The sequence below is a fragment of the Plecotus auritus genome, assembly GCF_963455305.1.
Source record: "Plecotus auritus genome assembly, chromosome: 8".
NCBI lineage: Eukaryota > Metazoa > Chordata > Mammalia > Chiroptera > Vespertilionidae > Plecotus > Plecotus auritus.
The window spans coordinates 46,176,050-46,188,311 of NC_137782.1; positions in this window are offsets into that span (position 1 = coordinate 46,176,050).

The window sequence follows — 12,262 nt, forward strand, 5'->3', positions numbered from 1 at the left end:
GCAGGCCTGGTCCCTCCCAACTGCCCTCCCCTGCTGGCCTGATCGCCCACAACTGCCCTCCCTTGCAGGTCTGTTCCCTCCCAACTGCCCTCCCTTGCTGGCCATCTTGTGGCAGCCATCTTGTGTCCACATGGGGGCAGGATCTTTGACCACATGGGGGCAGCCATCTTGTGTGTTGGAGTGATGGTCAATCTGCATATTACTCTTTTATTAGATAGGATAGAGGCCTGGTGCATGGGTGGGGGCCAGCTGGTTTGCCCTGAAGGGTGTCCCAGATCATGGTGGGGGTTCCCTTGGGGTGTGGGGTGGCCTGGGCAAGGGGCCTGTGGTGGTTTGCAGGCCGGCCATGTCCCCCAGTGACCCAAGCAGAGGCCCTGGGATCTGGGATTTATTTATCTTCTACAATTGAAACTTTGTAGCCTGGAGTGGAGCCAAGCCTTCTGCTCGCTCTGTGGTGGCAGCCATTTCTGTTGGGATTTATGTATCTTCTATAATTGAAACTTTGTAGCCATAAGTGGAGGCCAAAGCAGGCCAGGACTGCAGAAGCTTGGCTTCCTCCATTGCTGCGGGCAACCCTAGCCTCCTGCTCTCTCCAGCTCAGTGGCTGCGGCCATTTCTGTTGGGCTTTATTTATCTTCTATAATTGAAACTTTGTAGCATTGAGTGGAGTCCTGGGCCGGCAAGGGCAGGTGGAAAGCTTGGCTTCCTCCATTGCCAGGGAAACCCAAGCCTCCCTCCTGCTCTCTGTGGCTGCAGCCATCTTGGTTGGGTTTATTTGCATATTCCCTCCTGATTGGCTGGTGGGCGTGGTTTGTGGGTGTAGTGGAGGTACGGTCAATTTGCATATTACTCTTTTATTAGATAGGATGGTCTCTGTCAAGTATCAAAATCACAGTATACATGTCACTTAATCTGTTCACACATGTAGTTGTGACAATGAAATGAGCCTTTTCATTGATACCTTCTTTGTGGCAATTTTCATAGCATTACCAATAAAGTGACTACTTGTGGAGTAATCTCTTTGGGCAGTCAACCCTATGTAATTAGATTTTTCTCCTAGGAACACTGTCAGTCATTATTACCAAGAAATTCACCTACCATGTAATATTAAGTATTCTAAAAATCAGTCACATGATTTCATATTTAGGACTTAAGTTAAAAATCATCATACTTGGAAGGGAAGGATGGAAAACATATTCACAGCCCTAATTTAAAATTTCTTATGAGGTTTTTATTTTTTAAGCCTAGACTCAATTTTGTTATTTATCACAAAATAAAATATGTATTGTTCTTTATGAACAATATTTAACTCCTATGAGAACCATTTGTAAAATCTAATAAATTCCAGTATAGTACTTGTAAATTAGCATAATCTTGACATCACTCCCAAAGATTGATATAATTATGCATAACTTGAGGAAGATTTAAATCAATCCCTGCCTATTATTTTGCATTTAACTCATACATTTTCTGCAGACATGTGATATTGAAATTGCTAATCAACTTTAAAAAATTCATCTTTCCAGAATGTAGGACTATGAATTGCCTTTTTATTTACTATTAAAGCATTTATCAAGTATACTATCTAAAGGAAAATCATCATAATTCATGTTTTTGTCTTTTAATCATAAGTAATTAAACAAATAATAATTGTGGTCTTATGAATCATTTTGTAATACAAGGCTGATATTTATTGTCAGCTCAGAAATTTTGTTTACTTAAGACTGCATAATATTTTTAATGTTATCAGATTATCTTAAATGACAATTTATAATGCATTCTCAGGATATGATTAAGTTAATCCAAATACAACAAACCTGTAAGGGACACCTTACTGTGCTAAGCTACTGGAGTTCTCAATCTAATGTAGATGTCCTTTAATTAGTTTTAACTCCCAGTTAGGGCTTTGTGTGATGTCAAAGGACAAGAAAGTTTTCTTTAACTAAACATGCAAACAAACAGACATAGTCTAAACAACAACAAAAAGTTAGCATAAGTAAGTTATTTATTTTGTCTAATTATAACATATTTGTAACGTGTGTTACAAATGTGAGCCCACCTCACACAGCTTTTCAAATGACTCCACTTCTTCTTATCTCCTTCCTCAAAATCAGAGTGAAAGGATAAAAACTATCAAGTCCTCTGAGGATCAAAGTGGAGCCACTGACTCTTTGCCTAAAGAAAGGTCACAGCTAGAACTTGAAGAGAATGAGTGTGGAGGCCAGTTCACATAGGGAGAGGGGGGTGAGGAGGAGAGGTCCAGTCAAGTACCCAGGACTCACTTTGGGTAGTTGCTGGCCAACGGTGTGTCATTGGACAGACCTGAGATAGAAACAAAACAAACAAACAAACAAAAACCTGCGAACCCAACACAACCAACTGTGCAGACTTCTGACTGAAATGGCTGAATGACATTGGGTCTTGACACCTGTGAATGAGCCCTATTATCCATTCACTTGCAATCTGTAATGACTGGTCTGCAGAATCCCCCACAGATGCTCCCTTGTTTTGTGTAGGGCTCATCCCTCACTCTTAGTTTATGATACTGCTAAGAGGAAGTGTACATTAGCGTGACTTGTGAGATAACAACTTGTCCCATGATGTGTTGGTGTCAACAATATTTAGATTCTGCTCACGATGGAGCAGTGTTAACTAAGAAGTTTGCAGAAAGGTAGAAGTGGGGTTTCCCATTATGCACCTATGAGACCGCTGGCAATTGGGTGTCTGCCCACGCTGACCTTCTTCACCATCAATCTCTAAGTACAATGACATCTCAAAACCACTAAAGGCACTTCACTGAATCTATGCAGAGACTTGGTCTCCAATTTCTGTAAACCCACCACTGACTAGCAGACCCCAGAGATAGAAATGTGGGAATAGAGTTCTGAAAAACCCACCTATAAAATACAAGTGGTTTATAAGAAATAATCAGCATTCCCAGAGTCTCAGTGCTACCTTTTCCCATCACTGCATTTCATGATCTCTACAGCTTTTGGTGCTTAGAAAAGACTTGTTCCCGGGTGAAACTGGATCTAGATTCGCATGCTCACCATGTTTGGTAAGCAAGACAGCACAGTATTTAAAACAGAGGTGTCTCCAACCAGCTTGCTGTGTTGAAGTCTAGCATTATTTGCTGTTTGTCTTTAGTTAATTAATCTGTATTTCAATTAACTCCTCTTTAAAATTGATATCAGGTTACTTACCTAACTATAAAATTGGGATGATTAAATAAATGATATTCTTAAATCTTAGAAAAGCACCTTACATTTAGTAAGAAGAAAAGGAAAAAAAAAGATACCTGTTATCCTCTTCCAATATTGTGTCCCTTTTCAGTTAAGAAATGTCAATGGCTTACATAGTTCTTGTCTGGTGGGAAGAAGATGCCCCATGCAGTGTAAATGGGCAGCTGATATTGCTACTTTCTATCCATGATGCTGGACAGATGTGTCAGCTATAGCACTCAGGGAATATTCTGAAATGTCATGTGTGTAAGAGGTCTGTGTTACCTTCAGTAGTCTGATGCTAAGGTTATGATATGCCAGAAGCCAATTCCAGCATGTCATAATTGCAAGAGTTTCATCAAAAGGTTGATGGAACTTGGGGATTCAACAAGGGCTGACTCACATATGTTATCGCCTGTTGGAATGACTAAAGGCATTTCCCCAAACCTGGAAAAGATTTGAATAGATGATTGTTTGCTGCCAGACAGCTCAGGGCATCTTAATCTGCATGTCATTGCCTCCTACTGGCCAAACACCTGAACAGCATAGGCTATTCCCCAATCTGACAATGCTTCTGTATGGAAACCCGACCTTTGAAGTGTATATCTCCACCTTGCCTTAGGAAAAATTGTGTTAATAAAAAGCAAAGGGTCCTGAGACAAGGAGAACTTAGCTCTTTGAGCTAAAGCTCCTCTGACCCCCAATGCCTTTCAAAATTATCTTTCATCTCTGGACTCTTACTTCAGTTACACACGGCCTTTCTCCAGATTGCTGAATCCTTCTCAATGCTGGAACAAGAACCCTGGCAATGATAAAACTTTATGTCAAACTATTTCAGTAATTCTGGGGCGGGGAGGAAGCTACCCATCTCCCACAAGCCCTTTAAAATAACCCCTGATCATGATGGAAACTGGTATGGGGAGAAACTGTAATTAAATTAGAATTTTATATAACTACTTTTGGTAGTTATATATATAATAATTCATATATAATGAATATATACTAATTAATTAAACTAAATTTGAAGGAAAGGAAAAGAATTCAGGAGTAAAACTCTTGAAAAGAGGATGGTTGGGGGGGTGATGCCTTTTGATCACAGGAGATTCAATCTAGGGATGATGGGGGAGCAATAACCTGGAGTGAATGAATGAATGGTCAATATTTTTTATACAACATGTAAGTACAGACGAAAAGAATAATATTGTGAGGAAATTTCTGAGAAAAAGAAAGTTATATCTGAGAATTTTAATTGTAAACCCAAAATTTTGTTTACTCAATGATTCAAAAACTATAAACATGTCTTCCAATGTTAATGATTAGAGAAACATACTTTCTCCTCTTTCAAAAATATTTTCCAGGTCCCTGATTATATGTTTACTGCAGACATGAACCTTTTATAATTGAAATTTCTAAACAGAAAAATCTGTTAGAATTCTAGTTGCAGTTGCCAGATGAGTCATTTAGTGAATTCATTAGCACTGAATGAAACTAAAGAACTTGAGATTTTTTCCAAATATTGTAATTATTGGGTTTCTTTGCATTAGATTAGCTTCATAGTATAAAAATTTAAAGCAGTATCAGATTATTAGAAAAATAAATAATTTGAGGACAGATGAGTTTTGATATTTTCCTGAAGTCATGTTTTCTTGCCTTTTCCATTTGAAGTAACTAATCCAAGGTGAACTTCACACCAAGGATGCCGAGCTCATCAGAACAGCAGTCAGTAAAGTGCAGCCAGAGTTGATTGGTCGTTGGTTTTCTGTCTTCTTTTCCTGCCCCAACAGAATCAGTTATACACTTGTCATTTTAGCATCCAATCGCTCTCCTTGAAATCAATATTGGCTGACGGTATTAATGAGGTGAGCTATTGATAGATATGCAATGGACCTACAATGGCTGTCACTTTTCATTCCAATCTCAAATTCCAGGACTTTATTAGTGCTATTATTTCCCAACTATTGATTTAGTCTTTAATAAGTCTGTTTTTGGCAGAATTACTATATATTATTTTGAGTTTGAGTACTACTAGATAGTCAATGCTATTGATAACATATAACACAGAAGCCATTTGTAAGAGCCATGCTGGATCTGAGCAAAAGTGGAAGATTCCAAAATGTTTCCATTAGTTCAAAGGAGATGGATAGCTACTGAAGGTTTTAGTGTTATCTCTACAGTTAATTACAGCAAGGAGTAGTGAATGATAATCCAGAAGAGCACATTTCATGAGTGCCTACTGCATTCCAGGCATCCACTTATGTCAACTCAACTAGACCTCCTAACAGCCTGTGAGCTTAGAAGTTCCAGAAGTTTTAACATTTGAAGAAACTTGCCTTAACTCATAGATAGTGGATGGTGGAGATTTAATTGAATTACAGTCTGCTTTCAAAGCACTTGACTCTAACATAGATACCCTCTACTGCACACCTCATACCTCTGATCCAATATTATGACCCCCACTAACATCAATTCATCATCATCATCATCACCATCATCATAATCATCATCATCATCATCATCATCATCGTTTCTATTTGAGTAAAAATTCTATTTCAGCATTATACACATGAAGCTTTGCATATACTACTTATTTTCAGTCACACTAGGCTGTACATATACTAACTATTTTAATTTTCTGCACAATTTCAGGGGAAAAATTTCATTCAGAAAAACAAAGCTATGTTTTAGGGGGTGACAGCCCAGCCCAAATAATCATATAATGTAGTAAATATGCCTTTGTCTATTTTAAAACAAGACCAACCAAGATACATAGCTTAAGTAATTACTTAAGGTGCATATACCTAGTAAATGGTGAGCATGAATTTTGAGCTCTGCATTTTTAACCTGAGTGCCTTTTGGAGATAATAGCTTTTTATCAGCTTCCTTTTGCTGTTGTAACAAATTAGTACAAACATAGTCGTCAATATAAGACAAATTTATTATCTTAAATTTCTGAAGTTTAGAAGTCTAATTATTGGGATAGAAGGGTTGCATTAATTCTGGAGTCCTAAGGGGGGAATCCATGTCATTGCCTTTTCCAGCTCCAAGCAGCTGCCCACATTCATTGTCTCATGGCCCCACAGCATTCCGACCTCTGCTTCTGTCCTCACATCTCACTCTCTGACACTGATCCTTCTGCCTTCCTTTTCACTTATAAGATTCCCTGTGATCAGTGGGTCCAGCCTAGCAATTCCAGTTAATCTCTCTATTTCAAGGTCACCTGATTAACAACTATACTTTTATATGCAACCCTGATTCCTCTTTGCCATAGAACATAATATTCCTACAAATTATAGGGATCTTCAATGGGGAGCATTATTCTTCTTTGCACAGTTTCCTAGTTACACTGAGGTGTGCTTCATTTCATGATTAATTTATAAATTAATGGGGCCAAACTGCCTATGGTTGAATTGCAGCTCTACCTTTTTATTAGTTGTGTATCCCTGGACATATTAATAGTCCTCTCTGCTCCTCAGTCCCTCTCCTGTAAAATTACCATAATAACAGCATCTTTCTCTTAGATTGATGAGGACTATAATAATTGAGGATTTGCAAAACATTTAAAGCAATACTTATTACCTAGTAAGTGTAATATAATTCTTAGTTTAAAAAATAAGAATAATTCCTCTATTGATGAGATATAAGTGAAAGGTGTCAATATTCTATGAGCCACATGAATATTTGATGGCATTGGTCTAAGACTTACACATATAGATAAGGTTTAGGTAATGGTATATGACTCCTCAGTTCCCAATTTTAATCGGACAAGAAAAAGGCAGTACCTACCTGCAAGTAGGAGCTACGGTTTTCCAATTTAGGAAGGTGTACAAGTTGTCAGGAAGACTCAGTAGGTGTGGGAGAAATAAGATTTTCTCCTGAAGCCAGGCTTCTGTTCTGGAGACCAAGAGCCTTCCCCTGACAGCAGAAAGCAGCTCTGGGAGATGACTCATTTGGCTTCCTCTCCCTAATAACAGGTGAGCAACATCTCCATCCTCTCAGAATCCAGGACACATCCCATTCACATAGAATTCACATAGAAGAGTTGGTTTGGGGGGTGTGCAGATAGGAGGCCTGTGTCATTTTCAACATTGGTCCCAACTACACACACACACACACACACACACACACACACACACACACACACACATTTATGAGGGATGGTAGGAGAAAACCAAGGCACCTGGTGAAGGACTCAGAATTCCTGAGGAGACAATATACTTCCCCACCTTCTCAGAACTTGAATGAGGAAGACACCCTTTCCTCCAGGAAAATGACCTGACAGACACATAGTGGAACTGGGTATCCTGCCATGCGCTCTCCTTTTTAGACATTCCATGGGCTCTATCTGTAAGCTCTGTGGTGCATTCAAATTAGTGGAAAGATGCAAAATTATATAGATGCCTGTTCCCTCTCTCAGATCTATTTTCTAGGCAACTGCTGAGAATTATGGCAATAGGGAGGATCACTCAATTTGTTTTCTTTAAATAGATATACTAGTACATAGCATGATGGAGAAAAAATATATTGGTGTCAGAATAAGCCTGGGTCATGAACCTGACTGTAACATTATAATAGGATGACCTTAAACAGGACTCATGATTCAAAATCTTTGAGCCCAAGTTTCTTATATGTCTACAGGAGAAAACAATACCCCAAGTGCAGATTTATTATAGGTTTAGAATTCACCTAACGAGAATGCCTGTAACAGAGAAGGTCTATAAACCTACAAAACATGTTACCTACTACTATAAGAGTGGAAAATAAATTCTCAAGTTGAAGGTACTCACTGGCCAATCTTTAACAATTATAACTGGCCTAAGTGTGTGTGTGTGTATGTGTGTATGCTTAATTCCATATATATATATATATATATATATATATATATATATATATATATGTAAAATTATGAAACACGCACACACACACACACACACACACACACATATATATATATGTATATGTTATCAGTCTAATGAATATACATTTTCTAATAGGTAGGTTTTGAAGATTCTTTGAAATGATGGACAATGTATACAAGAAGTCAGAGGTACCTTGTCTTGATTTTTATGTTTCCATAACTCTCTACATCGGTAGTAAAACCTTAAAGTGTTATGCAAACCCTAGCCAGTTTGTTCTCAGTGGATAGAGCATTGGCCTGCAGACCAAAGGGTCCCGGGTTCTACTCTGGTCAAAGGCATGTTCCTTGGTTGCAGACTCCTCCCCGCCCAGGGCCCTGATCCAGGGCATGTGCAGGAGGCAACCAATTGATGTGTTTCTCTCACATTGATATTTCTCTCTGTCTTTCCCTTGCTCTCTAAAAATCAATGGAAAAATAACCTCCAGTGAGGATTAAAAAATAAATAAGTAAAGTGTTATGCAAGATTTTGTATGTATATGAATTTTCTGAGGAAGTATCTATAGCTTTTAGTAAGTTCCTAATGATGTTTTTGACATGCTTACCAACTGCTAAGAAAACTGGCCTGGAACCTTTTCTATTACAAATAGAATGACCTGACATCTTAGAAATAAGGGTGGGAGAACATTCAGACCCAAATCTGAAGTTGAATCAAAATTAACTTAGAATAAAATTCTAGAATCACACATCAGAGTTAAAAGAAACCATTGAGGCAGCAAATGTCTTTAATGTACAGAGCGTGAACAGAAGTCCAGAGAACAATGACTGATCTAAGTGGACAACTAGTTTTGAGCATAGCCACTATCAGAATTCAGGTTGTGAGAATCCTGGCCCCTAAGTCTTCCCTCTGTGACTTACTTCTTGTGTGTGCCTATTTCCAAAGAGAGACCAAGATACCTGTGAAAAATGACTGCGGTCTTGAAAAATCATGTTAATATCTTCTTAAAACAGGGCCTAAGGAAACTATCATACGGCGAGCATAAGGAAGATTGTGACTGTCTAGCAAATTAACACTTGACTATTCAAAGTGTCAATGAGTGCTAATTTCATTTACTGTAGTATGTAAATGATGTAGGTATTGGCAGGCTCTGACTTGATACCATCTGGCTGAGAAATTGTGATTCATTTACACAACTAGACTTTTAAAAGTTGTATTTGTTTTTTGGTTAGAGAATGCACTTGGCTGCTTGTTGGAAGGACAGTAAATTAAGGCTTTTCAAATTGAGTCATCACACTTTTATATACAGCAATAGTTTTTTTTTCTGGGAGTATATGTGAATATCACCATTTTTAATGAACATTAGTATTTGCAAAAGGGACAAATTATGCAAATATTAATGTGTGTTCTTCTAGTTTTCCTTTTCCATATCATGTTTTCATTCAGCCCTCCACCCTGACTCAGCCATGAGATTTAGGGTCACAGAGAATGGGATAATTATTCTATCCTGACTAGAGATGCTACTTATGGACCCTAATTCCCAGTATTCAGTACCTTTTTTGATCAGAAAATAATTTTGCAAGTCAGACTCTTTGGGAATTGCTCAAAAATGAAGCTGTCTTTTTACTGATAGATCTGAAGGTTTAGATTACAGAGTGTGAGTTTAGATTCTATTATTCCTGAAGATTTAGGGTGGAAAATACTGGAAGTGGAAAGTCACACATTTCAGGCTGATACTGAAATGTGTGGAACTAAAGAACAAAAAGGGGTGCAATAAAGAAGCCCTTCTATGAGATCACATAAGTTCTGACCCCAGCGCCATATTGGAAGGGAGCATATGCCTGAGAGGTGGCTCAAGGCTTACATATTTATGTAAAATAAATAAAATACCTAAACATAAATATATGTTTTCAATACTTTAAATTATTGGATAGGAACAAGATTACTGGGTTAGACTAAATATAAATAGACAAAGGTAGATATAGATAAATAATACAGAGACTTGCCCTTTACTGTAAGGAGATAAAAAGATAAGAAAAAATAAATTTTAGGAAGAAAAACAAAGCTCATTTTTATATACCTAGAGTTGTGCTAATAAATTTTAACAACTACAAAATAGCTATCATTGATTGAGAACTTATTGGGAAGCATGCTTGGTATTAGGTATCTTATATATATTATTTCATTTGAACTCTACAATAACTTAGTGAGACAACTATTATCATGAATTAAAACAAGGTTGATTTAAAATAATTTTTAAAAATTCCCAGGAGCAATTATGTAGAATGTGTCCTCTGTAAAGAAGTGGCCTTTGTCTCTAGCAGTCTTCCCTTTGTGACATCATGAATCCTTGACTTTGACCTCACTGCTCCAGGAAAGTTGAAATTATCCTCATATTAGCCAGAAGTGCTGGGTGACTTTCCAACCTATTTTTTCTGACTGACATTAGATGCTTCAGTCTTTAATCACTTGCCTGGGGAATGCTTTCTTAGCTTTGAAAAATACATTTTAAAAAATACTACTTATACCAGATAATAAACTTCTTTCATTGCAGTTTTCCTGAGTAATTCATTAAAAAAAATTGGACACAATGGTGGGGATTTCAGGCATTATATCAGCAGAGGAAGAAATGTTTTTACAAAGGGGATTTTCTTGCCCACTTGAAAACACTCCAACTCAAACTTGTCTGCCTGACTACTTGCATTTTAACCCAAGATCAATTGATATTAACAGAACTGGAGATACACTTTATTATATAATGGATAAGACAATTTTATTGCTGGGAAATTGCTTAAACAAGAGCTCTATAAAGTGTTCATTGCAAATTATCTACTCATCCGTCATTATAGGTATGCTCAATTATTTTTAGAACAGAACATTTCTCTTCAATCTCTTGTCATTTAATCCACCATAAAACAATTCTTAAGATCATCATTTGGTCCATTTGGCTGGAGCACATTTGTGTTACCATGCTAGTTCCCATAAAGGAACCATCAAAATTTTCCCAGAGGAAAATAATAATAATAATAAATAATATTTTCCCAGAGAAGAAATCTTGTAGGAGAGCATTATAAATTAATTAAAAGTTCTAAATTTTGAACCTTTAGTTAAAGGATAAAAATCTACACTAATAAAAAAGAATCATGCAAATTGACCGTCCCTCTGCTACGCCCACCAGCCAATCAGAGCGAGTATGCAAATTAACCCACCAAATATGGTGGTTAATTTGCATAAGCAGGCACAGAGCGAAGACTGAAGACAGCTTAGAAGGAAGCCAAGCATTGCAGAAGGGAGCGAAGCGGTGGAGAAGGGAGGGAGCGAGGCAGCTTCGCTCCAGCCGCAGGAATCCCTATTCTTGCAGGAATAGGCCTGAGGAAGCCCTATTCTTGCAGGAATCTTCCTGCAATGGGCCTCTAGTACTCTAGTATATATATATATATATATATATATATATATATATATATATATATATATAAACAATCTGTAAAATATAAATTTACAAGCATATATGGAGATGAATATGTTTAAGTAGCTTCCTCTTCATCCTGTTGGTGAAGGGAAGAGTCCTGTCCTAGTGTTATAGGATAGCCAAACACATGACAATGACCTTGGACAGATGAGACTCACAACAGTTCATTAGTCACATATATTCATAGCCAGGAGAGGAGGAGACTATAGCATGGAGGGTTGTACTATATCACATGAGGGAAGCATTCAAGAATAGGGTGAATAAGTGGGGGCCATGGGAGGCAAGCTTTGTAGTATCAAAAGGAAAGATGCCCTCTGAGAATATGACTGACTTGTCTGAACAATTATCTGGACTCTCATGGAATTGAACCCATTACTTAGGGATAAGTAGGCACTGTGATTGGTCCCCATGACCATTGGCTTGGGGACCTTAACCATGAGAGTAGAAGTAGAAGTTGTGGTCAAGCTATTGCAAGGCCTCCCAATGTTTCCTAGATGTCAATGCACAGATAATATCAGGCCTTGATTTTGTGCCTTATAGTCCAGCACAGTTATAGGTATACACAGACACACACAGTTGCTCCCTTGTCTCATAGTATTGCTTATTTTCTCCTCTTTTCAAATTTTGTTAAACTTGGTTGCAAAATAGTTCATTATCATGGCTATTGGTAAATCATAGTCAGCACTTATTTTCACATTATTATAATTTTATACATTTTGTTA